This window comes from Kogia breviceps, chromosome 19, assembly GCF_026419965.1.
Source record: "Kogia breviceps isolate mKogBre1 chromosome 19, mKogBre1 haplotype 1, whole genome shotgun sequence".
In the NCBI taxonomy this organism is placed as follows: Eukaryota; Metazoa; Chordata; class Mammalia; order Artiodactyla; family Physeteridae; genus Kogia; species Kogia breviceps.
The window spans coordinates 2,701,891-2,717,022 of NC_081328.1; the positions used below are offsets into that span (position 1 = coordinate 2,701,891).

General features: G+C 50.2%; 1 long non-coding RNA gene across 1 annotated transcript; it reads left to right on the forward strand.

The window, feature by feature from the left end:
* The first annotated feature begins 12,122 nt into the window (after positions 1–12,122).
* On the forward strand, positions 12,123–14,416 carry LOC136793158 (uncharacterized). The gene is made up of 2 exons (XR_010838044.1): positions 12,123–12,329; positions 13,638–14,416. It is a non-coding gene; the product is annotated as an uncharacterized lncRNA (long non-coding RNA).
* The last annotated feature ends 716 nt before the right edge of the window (positions 14,417–15,132 follow it).

The window sequence follows — 15,132 nt, forward strand, 5'->3', positions numbered from 1 at the left end:
TGAAGACAGAAAAGATCCAGCAGAAAAGAGATAAATACTCCCTTGGCAGAAATGCAAAACAGAGCAGACGGCAGCCTGGGGTGTGCTGTGCTCGGACCTGGAAGTCAACAGGACTGACTGGGAGTCTGATCCTATGGGATAAAGAGAACTAAAAATGTTCCACACAAGGCTCACTGCTGGAAGTGAGGGGCAGAGTAGGTCATGAAAGGAAGTTGGGAAAAAATAAACAACTGTTGCTGATCGCCAGCTGGGGAGATGGCATTTCCTAGACCGTGAGACTGGAGAGGTAGGGACACAGAGATGAGCCTCATAACAAAGTCTCCAGTCGGTATACTTCCTGATTCTGCAGGACTCTGAAACCACCGTGGGACAGGGGAGGCCTAAAATGTCATTGTAGGACTATGGTTTAGCCAGGGGTCAGATGCAAGCAACCGTAAAACCACCAGGCAGGGCGGAACAACTAAGCCCGTGCGCCACAACTACTGAGCCTGCACTCTAGAGCCCGCGTGCCACAACTACTGAGCCTGTGTGCTGCAACTGCTGAAGCATGCATACCTAGAGCCCGTGCTCCGCAACAAGAGAAGCCACCGCAGTGAGAAGCCCATGCACCGCAATGAAGAGTAGACACCGCTTGCTGCAACTAGAGAAAGCCAGTGTGCAGCAACGAAGACCCAACATAGCCAAAAATAAATAAATGAATGAATGAATTTATTATTTTAAATAATTTATAAATAATTTATTAATAATAAATTATTAAATTTAGTTTATTATTATTTTAATAATTTTTTATTTTAAAAAACACCACTAGGCAGGGAAGTATGAGCCCAGGATAAGAGAGAGAGGAAAAAAAAAAGCTTTCCAAGAAGATAAAAAATTCGAATGTGAATCCACTCCAAATTCACACTTTGGAACAGACTGATAAAGACTTCAAAATAAGTATATGTGGTATGCTCAGGGAGATACAAAACGGGATAACTTCCATTTTAAAAAAGAACGAGAGGGCTTCCCTGGTGGTGCAGTTGTTGAGAGCCCGCCTGCCGATGCAGGGGACACGGGTTCGTGCCCCGGTCCAGGAGGATCCCACATGCCGCGGAGTGGCTGGGCCCGTGAGCCATGGCCGCTCGGCCTATGCGTCCGGAGCCTGAGCTCTGCAACGGGAGAGGCCACAACAGTGAGAAGCCTGCATACCACAAAAAACAAAAACAAAAAAATAAGTAAAAATAAAAAAGAACAAGAAAAAATTTTTAAAAGCAATCAGAAATAAATCAGCAACAGGTGATGTTAAAAAGAAACAAATTGAAATCTTCAAATCTTGGAAAGAGAGTCACTTCAATTTTTAAAAATTACTCTACATATGGGATAAGCTTGATACTGGACAGACTCAAAGAGAAAATCAGTGAATGGAAAGAGAGACAAACTAAAAATAAAGCACAAGGATATCAGCTGCATCTATTTTGGGGGGAAAATCGACAGGCCACGCACGTGATCTGCTTGTCACCGTCCCCGTGGACGATTCGCTCCTCAGATCACTTTCTCCTCTGCTAGGCAATCGGTACTGAGGTCAGCACTCCTGCTCAGTTCCTAGGAAAGCCTCTCAGGGCTCAGGACCACCACCCTCTCCCAGAACAGCCCCCTCGGATTCAGGCCACAGTTTCCTCAGAAGTACACGTACATAATGAGGAGTCCAACTCGGGCCATCTCTGCCAATCTCTGTCTGGGCCTGAGCTTAACCCACTTCTAGCTGTTTTCACATCCACATGATATGGGGCCGCATTAGTCCTTCCCTAATCTTGCAGCTTCAGCAGTGCAACTAGAGCCGCCCAGGATGTTTCCAAAATTCGTCTTGGTGAGAGAAAACCCTCCAAATACACGTGTGAAAACTCTGGTAACTTCTAGTTCCTTCCCTCTCTTGGTTTCTCCCTCTTACACCAGGAGCATTCCATGGATTCTGGATCCCTCCTGGCGTCGCAGCTCACAGCTGGGAGCAGGCGTGAGTGCGGGAATGAACCACGTCACGGACGCTGTATGTAACATACGTAGAAGCTGAGAGCGTGGTAGCAATGGATACTCAAAAAGGTCTTAGGACCACTTCTCTAAAGGTTCCTGGCCGTGTATGATTCATTCAGTTACAAAATGCCCCCCTGTCCTGGTCTCCTCTTGTGTTTCTCTTCTGATGGCCTGACATGCAACGCATGATTGTACACAGTGGAATCTATGTCGTGAGGGAAACAGGGGCTGCATGCACCTGCGGGCCAGTGGTTAAGGCCGCCTTCAGGTGATGGCCCCTGCAATAAGGTGAGGGGTGTTTGCAGATTGGGAAGTTCTCCATTTTCCATGTTCCTCAGCCGATACCCAAACTGTATCCAACCACTTTCATTTACTTTCCTCCTCTTTGTTTTTGCTCCTATTCTGAAATGAGTGCTTCCTGAGGCCGTAAGATAGTAAGTCTGTAGCAGTGGTCCCCAACCTTTTTGGCTCCAGGGACCGGCTGTGTGGAAGACAACCTTCCCGCAGACTTGGGGGACGGTCCAGGCGGCAGGGGGAGATGAAGTTTCACTCGGTTGCCCGCCACTCACCTCCTGCTGTGCGGCCCAGTTCCTAACAGGCCACAGACCGGTACTGGTCCACAGCCAAGGGGCCGGGGACCCCTGGTCTGTAAGACACAATAAGCTCTCAGGTCTACTATATTACAGAAGTCCAATTCTGTTCAAGTGTTGGCCAACCAAAGGTTTAGCTGCTAGTTGTCTAGGTTGTTTTTCTAAAAAATTATTATTATTATTTTATTTATTCTTGGCTGCGTTGGGTCTCCATTGCTGCGCACGGGCTTTCTCTAGTTGTGGCGAGCGGGGGCTACTCTTCGTTGCAGTGAGTGGGCTTCTCATTGCGGTGGCTTCTCTTGTTGTGGAGCACGGGCTCTAAGTGTGTGGGCTTCAATAGTTGTGGCTCACGGGCTTAGTAGTTGTGGCTCGCAGGCTCTATAGCACAGGCTCTGCAGTTGTGGCGCTCGGGCTTAGCTGCTCCGCGGCGTGTGGGATCTTCCCGGACCAGGGCTTGAACCCGCGTCCCCTGCATTGGCAGGCGGATTCTTAACCACTGCACCACCAGGGAAGTCTGACTAGGTTCTTTAAAAGCCCATGAGCTTTATTTAGCTCCACCTGTAACAATACAGTCAGTTTTGCTGTGATGCCGATGATTGTGTTCCTAAAAATCACTGCGCTTTGCTACATCACTCAATGAGAGCCACAGAGCTTATGGGCATTTGGGGTTGGGTGACAGCAGTCAAAAACGCTGTCAGTGATAAAGACAGGAATCAAATAAAAACGGTGGCTCAGGGCTTCCCCGGTGGCACAGTGGTTGAGAGGCCACCTGCCAATGCAGGGGACGCGGGTTCGTGCCCCGGTCCGGGAAGATCCCACGTGCCGTGGAGCGGCTGGGCCCGTGAGCCGTGGCTGCTGAGCCTGCGCGTCCGGAGCCTGTGCTCCGCAACAGGACAGGTCACAACAGTGACAGGCCCGCAAACTGCAACAACAACAAAAAAAAAACTTAAAAAAAAAAAAGATTTTGTAATCACGAAAGACACCCTACATTCATGATATTTAGAGAAATTTTCCCTAGTTTGGATGCTCTGATGGGAAGTAAGAGATGATTTACTAAACACTAGGCATTCGGTACACAGGTAGCCTCTTTCAGTAGGAATTTTGAGTCAATGCCAGGGATGATCTGGGAGTGGGGCCTTCCCACAGTTCTTAGCACTTGCTTTGGAATCATGTATTACACTATGAAGTTTCTAATGATGCTTGAGAGATAAGCTCTGGCTGAAAGCATTTCCTCATTCCTTACATTCAAAGGGTTCCCTGCCTGTCTGAATTCTGTGGTGTAAAGTAAGATGTGTATTCTGCTTGAAATATTTCTGTATATTCTGCACTGAAAAGATTTCTCTGCAGAGTAGATTTCCTGCCGTTGAATAAAATACGAATACAACTATTTTCCACATTCACTGCAATGACAGGATTTGACGATTTGATGGAACGGCCCACAGGGAAACATTCACTGATGTTTATCAGTTTATTATAAAGGATACAAGTCAGAAAGAACCAAGCGCAGCAGCCTCGTGGGGCAAGGCATGGGGACAGGCACAGAGCTTCCATGCCCTCTCCGGGCACATCACCTTCCATCATCTCGGGGTGTTCACTTACCTGAAAGCCCTCTGAACCCGTTGTTTAGGGTTTTTATGGAGGCTTCATTACTGTGAGATAATAGAAAATATATACTGGTCTCTGCCCCCAGTTCCTGATACAGAGTTCCTAAAACTCTCGTAAAATTCTTCAGGGATAAGAGCTCCAGGAGCATCTTTTGATCTCACGAGGTGCCTCTGGGTGGGGCCCCTGATGCCTCCTGGACGGGGACTGCTCACCAGGAGGATAAAGCCATGACTGGAAACCTGGAGTTTTCAGTTCTAGCCCACATCCTCCAGACGGCGGAGGGGCTGGAAATGGAGTTAATAACTGGTGATGTTTCTGTGAGGAAGCCTCCATAAAGTCCCAATAGTAGGCGGCTCAGAGAGCTTTCAGGTGGGTGAACACATACACATCTGGAGGCTGACGCACCCCAACTTCACGGGGACAGAAACTCCCATGCTCCGGACCCTCCCAGACCTCACCCTACATGTCTCTTCATCTGGCTGTTCATCTGTATCCTTTATGTATCTGTTTATCATATCCTTTGATAAGCTGGTAAACCTAAGCAAGTACAGACAGCCCTCCCTATCCACCTGTTCCATATCCCAGAATTCAACCAACCACAGATTGAAAATACTTGCAAAAAAAATTCCAGAAAATTCCAAAAAGGAAAATTTCAATTTGTCCTGCACTGGAAACTATTTACATAACATTTACATTGTATTTACAACCATTTACATAGCATTGACACTGTATTAGGTATTGTAAGTAATCTAGAGATAATTTAAAGTATATGGGAGGATGTGCATAGGTTATATGCAAATACTAGGCCATTTTTAAAAACTGTATTGGGCTTCCCTGGTGGCACAGTGATTGAGAGTCCGCCTGCCGATGCAGGGGACGCGGGTCCGTGCCCCGGTCCGGGAGGATACCACGTGCCATGGAGCGGCTGGGCCTGTGAGCCATGGCCGCTGGGCCTGCGCGTCCGGAGCCTGTGCTCCGCAACGGGAGGGACCACAGCGGTGAGAGGTCCGCGTACCGCAAAAAATAAAATAAAATAACTGTATTTATTTATTATTTTTGGCTGTGTTGGGTCTTTGTTGCTGCGTGCGGACTCTAGTTGCAGCGAGCGGGGCTACTCTTCGTTGTGGTGCGAGGGCTTCTCATTGCGGCGGCTTCTCTTGTTGCGGAGCACGGGCTCTAGGCACGCGGGCTTCAGTAGTTGTGGCTCACAGGCTCTAGAGCACAGGCTCAGTAGTTGTGGCACACAGGCTCAGTAGTTGTGGTGCACGGGCTTAGCGGCTCCACAGCATGTGGGATCTTTCCGAACCAGGGCTCAAACCCGACAGGCAGATTCTTAACCACTGCACCACAAGGGAAGCCCTAAGCCATTTTATATAAGGAACTTGAGCATCCGAGGGTTTTGGTATTCTGGAAAAAATCCCCAGCAGACACTGAGGGACACTTCTCTGAGTTCTCTGAGCCGTCCTAGCAAATCAATCAAACCCAAGGAGGGAGTTGTTGGAACCTGCCATCTATAGAGGTTGGTCAGAGCACAGATGATAACCTGGACTTGTGATTGGCATCTGAAGTGTGTGCGTGCTTGTGGGGGCAGTCTTATGGGACTGAGCCCTTAATCTGTGGGATCTGACACTACCTCCAGGAATATAGTGTTGGAATTGAGTTAAACTGCAGGACACCCAGCTGGTGTTGTGGAGAACTGCTTGATGTTGGGAAAAAACTCCACCAGAAAACATTTGGTGACCAGTAGTGAAGTGTTTTGTGTGACTCACAGAAAAGAGAGACGAAGTAGCGAAGAACTGGGTTTTTCCTTGATAATTACATAGGCACAAAAGATTAAATCATTGGGCATTTGTGATTAAGTCAATCTCCAGTCCTCTCCCCTCCCCAGAGGTCCCCTCGAGTTGAGATTCCAACCGTTGAATCACATGGTTGGTTCCTCAGGCAGCCAGCCGCCCCCCCCATCTTTAGGAGGCTTTCCAAAATTCACCCTATTCATATAAACTTAGGTGCTGCTATGAATAACAAAAAAGATGCTCTTTGCACGCTTATCACTCACAGAACCCAAATAACGATGCTATTTCTTTTATTACTTAGGAAATTATGACGGTGTTAGGAGCTCTAACCAGGAGCTTAGGATGAAGCCCCAAATACGTATTTCTTATTATAGTCCAATATCACAGTAAAAATTGTAGTTAAACTCGTATGGTTGCATCTGTTCAACAGCCCAGCCAGAGCAACATCATTGCTGCTGACACAGGGCCCCTGTGTACGGACCCATCCCTGCAGCACTGTAAGCTGCTGTGTTGGGGGCTGGACCTTCCCACTGGAGGTGATATTGAAGCTGAGCAGGACCCTTTGGGGCCCTAAAAGGTACGAAAGCCCTCTGTGTCCCCCGTTTCTTGTTTGTAGGGAAAGACCTTAGTCTCCTAGGCCTTCCCTGAGTTTCAAAGAGCACAAGCAGTTACCAATTAGGGAAGTGAGGGAACGCAGAAACAAAGGAAAAGCAGTTAAGCAAGAAAAGTACAGTAAGTCCCCTATGCACGAACCTTCAAGTTGCAAACTTTCGAAGGTGTGAACATGCCCCTGTATGCCAGCTGTTGTACTGTAGTACTGTACTTTTCAAGGTACTGTACTGCAAGATTAAAAGTGTTTATTTTTGTGTTTGTTATATATTATTTGTGTGAAAAGTATTATAAACCTGTTACAGTACAGTATGATATAACCGATTGTGTTAGCTGGGTACCTAGGCTATATTTGTTGGACTTACGAACAAATTGGACTTATGAATGTGCTCTCAGAATGGAACTTGTTCATATGTAGGGGACTTCCTGAAATGACAATAGGTCAGTGGTAAAACAGAATCCTGGTTCCTCCCAAGGGATATACATAACAATCTGATGCATACCTTAGAGTATTCTGCAGGAACTAAGATCATCCCCCCACCCCCAGGTTGATGCTGGCCACCAGCTCGTAGACCCCAGACTGGTAGGAATCAGAAGGTTGATGATTAAGATTTCTGAAACACCACCCTGTTATCTCACCTCCAACAAACTAGAAGAAAGTCACCCAGCAGCCTTCCCCCAAATGTTGCCTTTAAAAACCCTTCCCTGATAGCCACCTGGGAGTTTGGGTCTTTAGAGCACGAGCCACCCAGACTCCTTGCTTGGTGTCCTGCAACTAAACACTGGACCTTCCTTCACCAAAACCTGGTGCCAGCAAATAGGCTTTGCTGTGCGGTGGGCGAGCAGACCCAAGTCCATTCAGTAACAGTACTCTCAAACCCTGGAAATGAGGTAAAATTAACTTCTAAATCAATAATAAACTGAACTATATTCCCTACTGTCTTTTATAATTTAGCAGCAGCATTAGAGCTGTGGGATTTTTACCCACTCAGTGTAAAAGACTTGAGCAAAGCCACTTCTTTGAACACCACTGATTTTTATTTGCTTTTTACTTTTTAAAGTTGTCAAAGACATTTTCCCAGAATGCCCTGTGCTTAACTTGCTAAAAAGATTTCTACAGACTTAAAGGTATGCTTTTCTCTTAGTTGAGGAGTGAATGGTGAAATGGCGATTCCACTCTAATTCTCCAGGATATAATCATTTTCACAATACAAACATTTTAAACATTCTCTTCACTTTCTTACAAGCTTAAGATCTCTGATATGTGAAAGACGGCCAATATCTACCTTCACTGCACGTAAACATGTCCTAGACTCTCCATTTCTCTTATCCTCATGAGAAAAATACATTGAGGACAGGACAGCATGATTAGAAGGCTTAACCAGATTTCAATTATTTGCTTTATTTTCCTTTAAACCTCACGGCACCCAGGAGACAGCTGCTTCTCACTGTGTTTTCGTTTCCTGCAAACCTGCTGGCCACCCACCTCTGGCCTCTTTACTGAAGACTTCTGCCCACAAACCCCCTCCTCCACCCCAAGTCTCAGCTTCCCGCTCACTGCGGCCAGTGCCCACAGGATGACTGACCCCCACCCAGACATGCTGCTGTCAGAGTATCTCCTCGCCACCCACATGAGCCCTCACGCTGAGGCTTCACCCCGCAGACCCCGCCACCACCAGGAACCTGCTCCCTCCGGAATAGCCATCTCAGAGCCTCATCCTCTCCCCCCACAGGTCGTCAGCTCGCAAGAGCCTGTGATGCTCAGGCCCTTGCCCCTCTGGGAGCGCTCCATCCACGACACCACCTGTCAAGTTGGTCACCACACTTACTTCCTTGCAATGCCCCCAACTTCCTCACGAAAGCCTTATTTAACCATGAAACCCACATTATAGATGAGCTCAGGTGGCCTCCTTCTCCAGGCCTACATTCAAATGACTGCTTGTTTCCAAGAAAGATTACCCAGTTGTGTGAAGTTTGCCTCACTTTAAATGCACGATCGAACGACTCAAACCAGCGTGCCTGGAAATGCTGCCATTTCCCTATTGGTATCCTGCCCACTCTCAGGTCCTCTGCTTCCAAGATTCACCTTTTCACATAATAATGGCTCTTGCACAGCTTCTGGTCTGATGTACAAGGTTGCAACAGACCAGCGCGCCCAAGACAGCACACAGAAAGGTGGAATAAACTTTAAGAATGACATTTTTAAGGACACACATGTGAGACAGGGATGCAAAGCAGTCCAGAGGAATTAGATTCTGAAGATCCAGGAGCCCTCCCCAGCTGGGCAGTGACTGGCCCTCCTCCCCGGGGTCACCCTCAAAGGATCTGGCTGGCTTGGGTGGGTGGAGGGTCTCTGCTCGCTTGAGGAGATGTCCGTGGACGGTTGTTTCTTTAAAAGTATTTGTAAAGTATCTGGTTGGCATGTTGGGCTGAAATCTGTAGGAACTACAAATGCAGAGCTAATTCTACCTTTGCGGAGTGTGGGCTGCGGTGCTGGTGCAGCGGGGGCTGGAGCCTGGCATGACACGGGTGGACAAGGAAGATGAGAGGGAACTGGGGTCGGCCCGGTCACACTGTGGGGAACATCTGTCACCTGTGGACACCTGCCTTCAGTCCTGCTGCCAACAGCGTGCTGCCGGGAAGCTGTTGCCCAGCAGTAAAGACTGACTTCACACTTCTGACCGGACTCTCCTTTGAGTCACAGGCTGCCTCTCCTGCAGCCCCTAGAAGGAGGTTCTCTGGATGGTTCTTTTCAACATTTTTGTCAGTGGGGAACAGCAATGGTCTAAGACCCCAGGTCACTCCTTTCCTCTTTTTTTTTTTTTTACGCCTTTCCTCTTAATTGCAGCCAATATCCTGCTTAGAAGTTCGTCACCATCCTTAACGGAAAAACTCCTCTTCCTGATCCCACACTTCTTTGGTGAGAAGGTGAGGGAAGAAGTTTCGCATACTCAGGTGTGGGGAAGTTATTCCGGTTATACATGAGTTAACTCGAATTTCATGTTAACTAGAACTGCCTGCGTGTGGCCTATGACATGCATCGTACGCATGCTTTAACCATTAAAGAAAAGGGCACACTGACCAGAAGTAAAGAACGTCCCTGTTAACTATACAGATGAGATGCCTTGGGCTTCCCTGGTGGCGCAGTGGTTGAGAGCCCGCCTGCCGACGCAGGGGACGCGGGTTCGTGCCCCGGTCCGGGAGGATCCCACGTGCCGCGGAGCGGCTGGGCCCGTGAGCCATGGCCGCTGCGCCTGCGCATCCGGAGCCTGTGCTCCGCCACGGGAGAGGCCGCGGCAATGAGAGGCCCGCGTACCGCAAAAAAAAAAAAAAAAAGATGAGATGCCTCCCCCGCTGGGACCCCTTCGATGAAAACACTGCCCTCCCAGGCGCCAAGGCCATATTGTCCCGCTGCGTCCGTGCTGGTCTTTTTGGAAACGTTGAAGGAATGTACCCCTGCCTCGTTTGACCTTTGTTATGACAAGATTTAAAACCGCGCTGAAAACCCAACCTCTCCAGAGCAGATCCGCAGAGCTACTGAGAGGCCGTCTCCTGGGCCACAGTCCTCAGTTTGTCTCAAATAAAACTCTTTCCCATTCCTATCACAGATGGTTCACTGTCGACAAGGGGATGCTTCTACCACCAACCAGGCTTCGTGCCACCCGCAAAGACCATGAACAATTCCGGGAGATAAACATAGAAACTGGGTAATAAAACAAAGTCTAACCTTTCTTCTCCTCCTCTGTGCTGAGTCCAGTCTCTCTCGCTCACAGCCGGCCGCGGGCACGAGGCTTGTACCCGGCCCTTCAGCCCGGAGCTGCCGGTGGGAAACGGCTACACCTGCACCTCAGCTCGGGGCCGTGCGCAGAAGCGCCGCGCACGACACTCAGTCCAAGATGGCGGCGGCGGGCCGTGTGCAGAGACGCTGCGCCCGACACTGCCGTCTGCAGCCAGAGCCGCGCAGCCCCGTGAGAACCCCGCCCCCTCCCCACCCTCGAGACCCTATAAAGCAGCCCCACCATGGCCTGTCCGGCTTGTCGCGAGAGCTTGTCCTCTCCACCTTCGGACCGAAGAATGAAGCCTTCCCTTGCTTCTCACCCCAGCCTGGTCTCCTATTGGCTTAAATGACACCGGGCAGGAGGACCCTTGTTGGGACCCGACTTGGGAGGGTCAGTGACAGCTGGACAATCCTGCAGCCTTAAGTTTTCTTGTCTTGGTTGGGCCTCACTAGTCCCCCCCACCCTCCAATTTTAAGAGGAGTCAAATTGGCTGCCAGCCTGGAATCAGTGGGAAGAGAGAGCCTACTTCAAATGTTTTATTTCTTAACAACAAAATAAGAAATCAGACAAATCGGGCAGGTTAAGAATGGACAAGACAGAGTGAACATTGGTGTTGGTTATGTACTTCAGTACTTCACTTTACTTTTTAATAGGATTGAGATTTCTAATTAAAATAATGCAAAGGGGGGCTTCCCTGGTGGCGCAGTGGTTGAGAATCCGCCTGCGGATGCAGGGGACACGGGTTCGAGCCCTGGTCCGGGAGGATCCCACGTGCCGCGGAGCGGCTGGGCCCGTGAGCCATGGCCGCTGAGCCTGTGCGTCCGGAGCCTGTGCTCCGCAACGGGAGAGGCCACAACAGTGAGAGGCCCGTGTACCACAAGAAAACAAACAAACCAAAAAAAATAATGCAAAGGGAATATAACTTTAAAAGATTTTTGTGGGGGGGGGGGCGGGGGCTTCCCTGGTGGTGCAGTGGTTAGGAATCCGCCTGCCAACGCAGGGGACACGGGTTCAAGCCCTGGTCCAGGAAGATTCCACATGCCGTGGAACAACTAAGCCCATGCACCACAACCACTGAAGCCTGTGCGCCTAGAGCCCCTGCTCTGCAACGAGAAGCCACCGCAATGAGAAGCCTACCCGCTCGCGGAGAAAGCCTGCGGGCAACAACGAAGATCCAACGCAGCCAAAAATAAATAAATAAATAAATATTAAAAGAAAAAAAAACCTGCTTAAAAAAAAAGTACACTGAAATGTTCACAGGTAAAATAATATGATGCTGAGATCTGGTTCCAGATAAGGGGCAGTGAGTGTTGGTGGGGGACTGCAGACCGGAAGCGAGACCGGATGACTGTCCAAGCAGGTGGACAGGTACGTGAGGTTCACCTCTGGAGACCAGAGCGGCTGCTGCACTCTTGGAGGGAGGCGATGGGAGCGGTTAGAAGGCGCTGTTTGAATATCCGCACCAACAATCTCCTCCGCCCCTGAGGGCAGAGCTCAGGCGGCACCTCGGATGAGGTGTCGGGGTGCGCGGCCAGGCCACCCCAAGGACGCCCCCGCTCCCTCCATCCCTCCCTGCCTGGCCGCAGCGCGCCAGCAGGTGCTGTCTCGCGGCGCGGGGAAATAGGTGGCGACTGGCGGAGCCACGACAACAGGCGGTGCTCCTTCGCAGGGAGGTACCGCCCGCATTTCCCAGGAACGCCCGCGCGCCTGGCCCCGCCCAGGCCGGAAGCTGGGCGTTTGCAGGGTGTGTCGGGGCGGACGCGCTGTACGTCCCGAGGGCTCCGCGGCCGTGGTTCCGGGAGGGCGGCTGTGGTCCGAACCCCTCCCTGTAGAGGGTGAGCGCGGTGTCTGGCCGTTCTCTCCCGTCAGCCTGACGGCGGGCCGTCCGGAGCGGGCGTGGGTCCCCAGTCTCTGGGTGGACTTACCCCGCTCGGGGCGTGCGGAAGGTGGGCATCGGGGAGAGGGGCTTACTGAGAATTTCTCAGTCAGAGTGGGAGGAGGGCGCAGTGCCGTGGAGCCACCTCCTCGCTGTGTACTGAGTGAACGGCTGAATAACTAGAGAGGAGGGTTCCGAGTTCACCCACGTCTCCTTCCGCAAGACTGGAAAGCGAGTCCGTGACCCCGGCCGCTCCGGCAAGGCAGGACCTCTGACGACCCGCGGGCCTCCGCTCGGATGGGGACGCGGCTCGTGGGCGCCAGGCAGGGAGTGGTCGGCAGGGGCGGCATGCCTCGGGCGCTGGGCTCCGCAGCCCTGCCCTCTCGCTTCGTGCGCAGCCGGCCGCCCCTCCCGTCTTATCCCTGACTGCCGGCTGGGCGCGTCTGTACCCCTTCGCTTCCCTGCTCCACGGCTCTCCGGGTTGACTTTTCTGTCCTAGCGCTCTCGCCCCCCTCTGCGCACCCCGAGTGTTGCTCCTTTTGCTAATTCGCCTGGTGTTCGCCTTGCCGGTAGACCTCAGCCCGCACCCTGTTGTGCAGACGCAAGAGTGGGCTGATTTGTTCTGTGAAGAGTCAGATGGTAAACAGTTCAGGTCTCTTGATGGTCCACGACTTTGTCTTTGCAACAGGAAAGCAGCCATAGACAATATTTAGAGGAATAAGTGTGGCTGTGTTCCAATAGAACTATTTATTGACGCTGAAATTTGAATTCCGCGTGTCGAGAGATATTCTAATTTTTTTCAACCATTTAAGTTTCATGTCATGTATTACACTCTAGTGTAAAAAATGAGATCAGGTACTCCAGGTGTAGTTTTAAATCAGTGTACAGTGTAGTGAGATCATTACTTTTCAACTTCTGGGTGTAGGTCTGATTTAGTATGACCTAAGATTTTTCTTCAGGAAAAGACCTCTACTCCGCAGGCTTGGAACAGGCAACTTCATTTTGCTTCCTCTCTTCTTACCTGTAGGCAAGAACGACCCCCCTTCTCCGTGGAAGGGCATTCTTGGGAGAGGCAGTAAGGCCATGGCCCCGAGTACCCCTACATGTTTGTGCTGGTATCTTTACCTGGGGCACTTCTCAGGCTTGTGTTTACAGCGAGCAGCGTGTCCCAGGACAGAGCAGCTTGCTTGCCGTTCACTATAAAAGGAGTGGTTTCCCCAAATGTTGCTTTCCTGTGATGCAGTCCCTCCATCTAGGCCCACCGGTCACCCTCTTGTGCTTGGGGTGCAGATGAGGGAAAGCAAGGGTCACTGGCTCGGATGTGAAGTCTGGCTACTGCTCTGGCCATGAGTAATAAAGCTCTTTGTCTTTGACCCAGGAGTCGCATGTCTTGTGCCAGCACCCATGAAAATAACAGGCTAGTCTATTATCTTGGAAGTCAAGTAAAATCCCAGACCCTTTGCAGTTCTGGACGGACATGTAAAATGATTCTTTTTTTCTGAGGAAACAATCGATTATTGTGCAGAGGTTCCTGCAGAGATGCACTCATCAAACATTTATTGAGGGCCTACTTCCTGCCATGTGCCCGGCGCTGTGCTTGGTGTAGGAGATACAGAAGGGAATACGCCAGTCTCTCCTCCTGGGAGCAACGACAGCCGTCCATGGCTCCTCTCTGCCTCACACCCCAGTCCAAGTCATCAGCAAGTCCTGTACTCTACCTGCAAAACACACCCCGCGCTGGGTCACTTCTCAGCACCTCTACGGCGACCACGAGTTCTCCTCTGAATCACCTGTAAACACACCTTCCTAACTGGCTTCGCTGCTTCTGCCCTTGCTCCACTTGGGAACATTAGGATCACCTGGGCAGTGAAATACTGCGGTCCAGGCCCCACCCCAAAAGAAGCAAACCAGCTGCTCAGGTCATTCTAACGTTCAGCTAAGAGTGAGAGCGAGCCACTGCCGTTGACGGTGAGATGCTGAGGGGTTTTCAGCAAATGGTGACATGCACTCCTCAACCTGCACAGCTGCATGTGGTGGTCCTGGTTAGATGTCTCCACTTTGGCAAATGTGGCAGATACAGTGAGAGGTGCAAGATCTGGGGTAGGGTGAACACTTACCTGGCTACAAAATAAACAAGAGCTGATGAAAGGCCTGAAATGAGGTAGTGGCTGTTGGGATAGAGAAGAATGAACCGGAACATGGAGGGGTAAAGCCCTAACCCGATGGTCCAGGTGGTCACTGACCACATGGTTGCCGAACGGGGAAAAGATCTGGGTGGGAGACCAGAATTGGAAGGGGGAGGGGAGTGCGTCATTTTTTGGGCTCTGCTCTTATAACGATTTGAATTTAAAAAACACGGGAAGGGAGACAAAAAACTTTCAGTGCTCTAATCTCATCAAAATGCTTAATTAGGTACATACTTTCTGTGTTCTGAGTTTTCACTTAACAATATTTTACAGGAAGAACTCAACTAAGTGCTGGAACCACGGGTTCCAACCCTTGTTCTGTCACACTGTGTACGTGACCTGTCAGCATCCTGGGCTTCACTTTCCCCGTCTACACAGCAGACTCAATGCTGCTAACATGTCAGCAGCATTGCATACGCATGCATACATATCACCGCAGTGCACGTGCTTGCCATGTTCAATGGTTAATAGTGTTCTGAGGTGGGATAATTACGGTGAAATAGAGCGCCACGAGGAGAGTAAGGGAAATAGAGGGCTGGAAGTACATTTACAGGCACATGCAAGTGAATTCATACCGGAAGATGGAGTGTCGAGTGAAAACTAATGGCTTTAAATTTTAAAGACCGAATAAAAGTGTAGCAAGAAAAACTAGTACTCTGCATGAAATAGACCCTCAGAATTCAAATT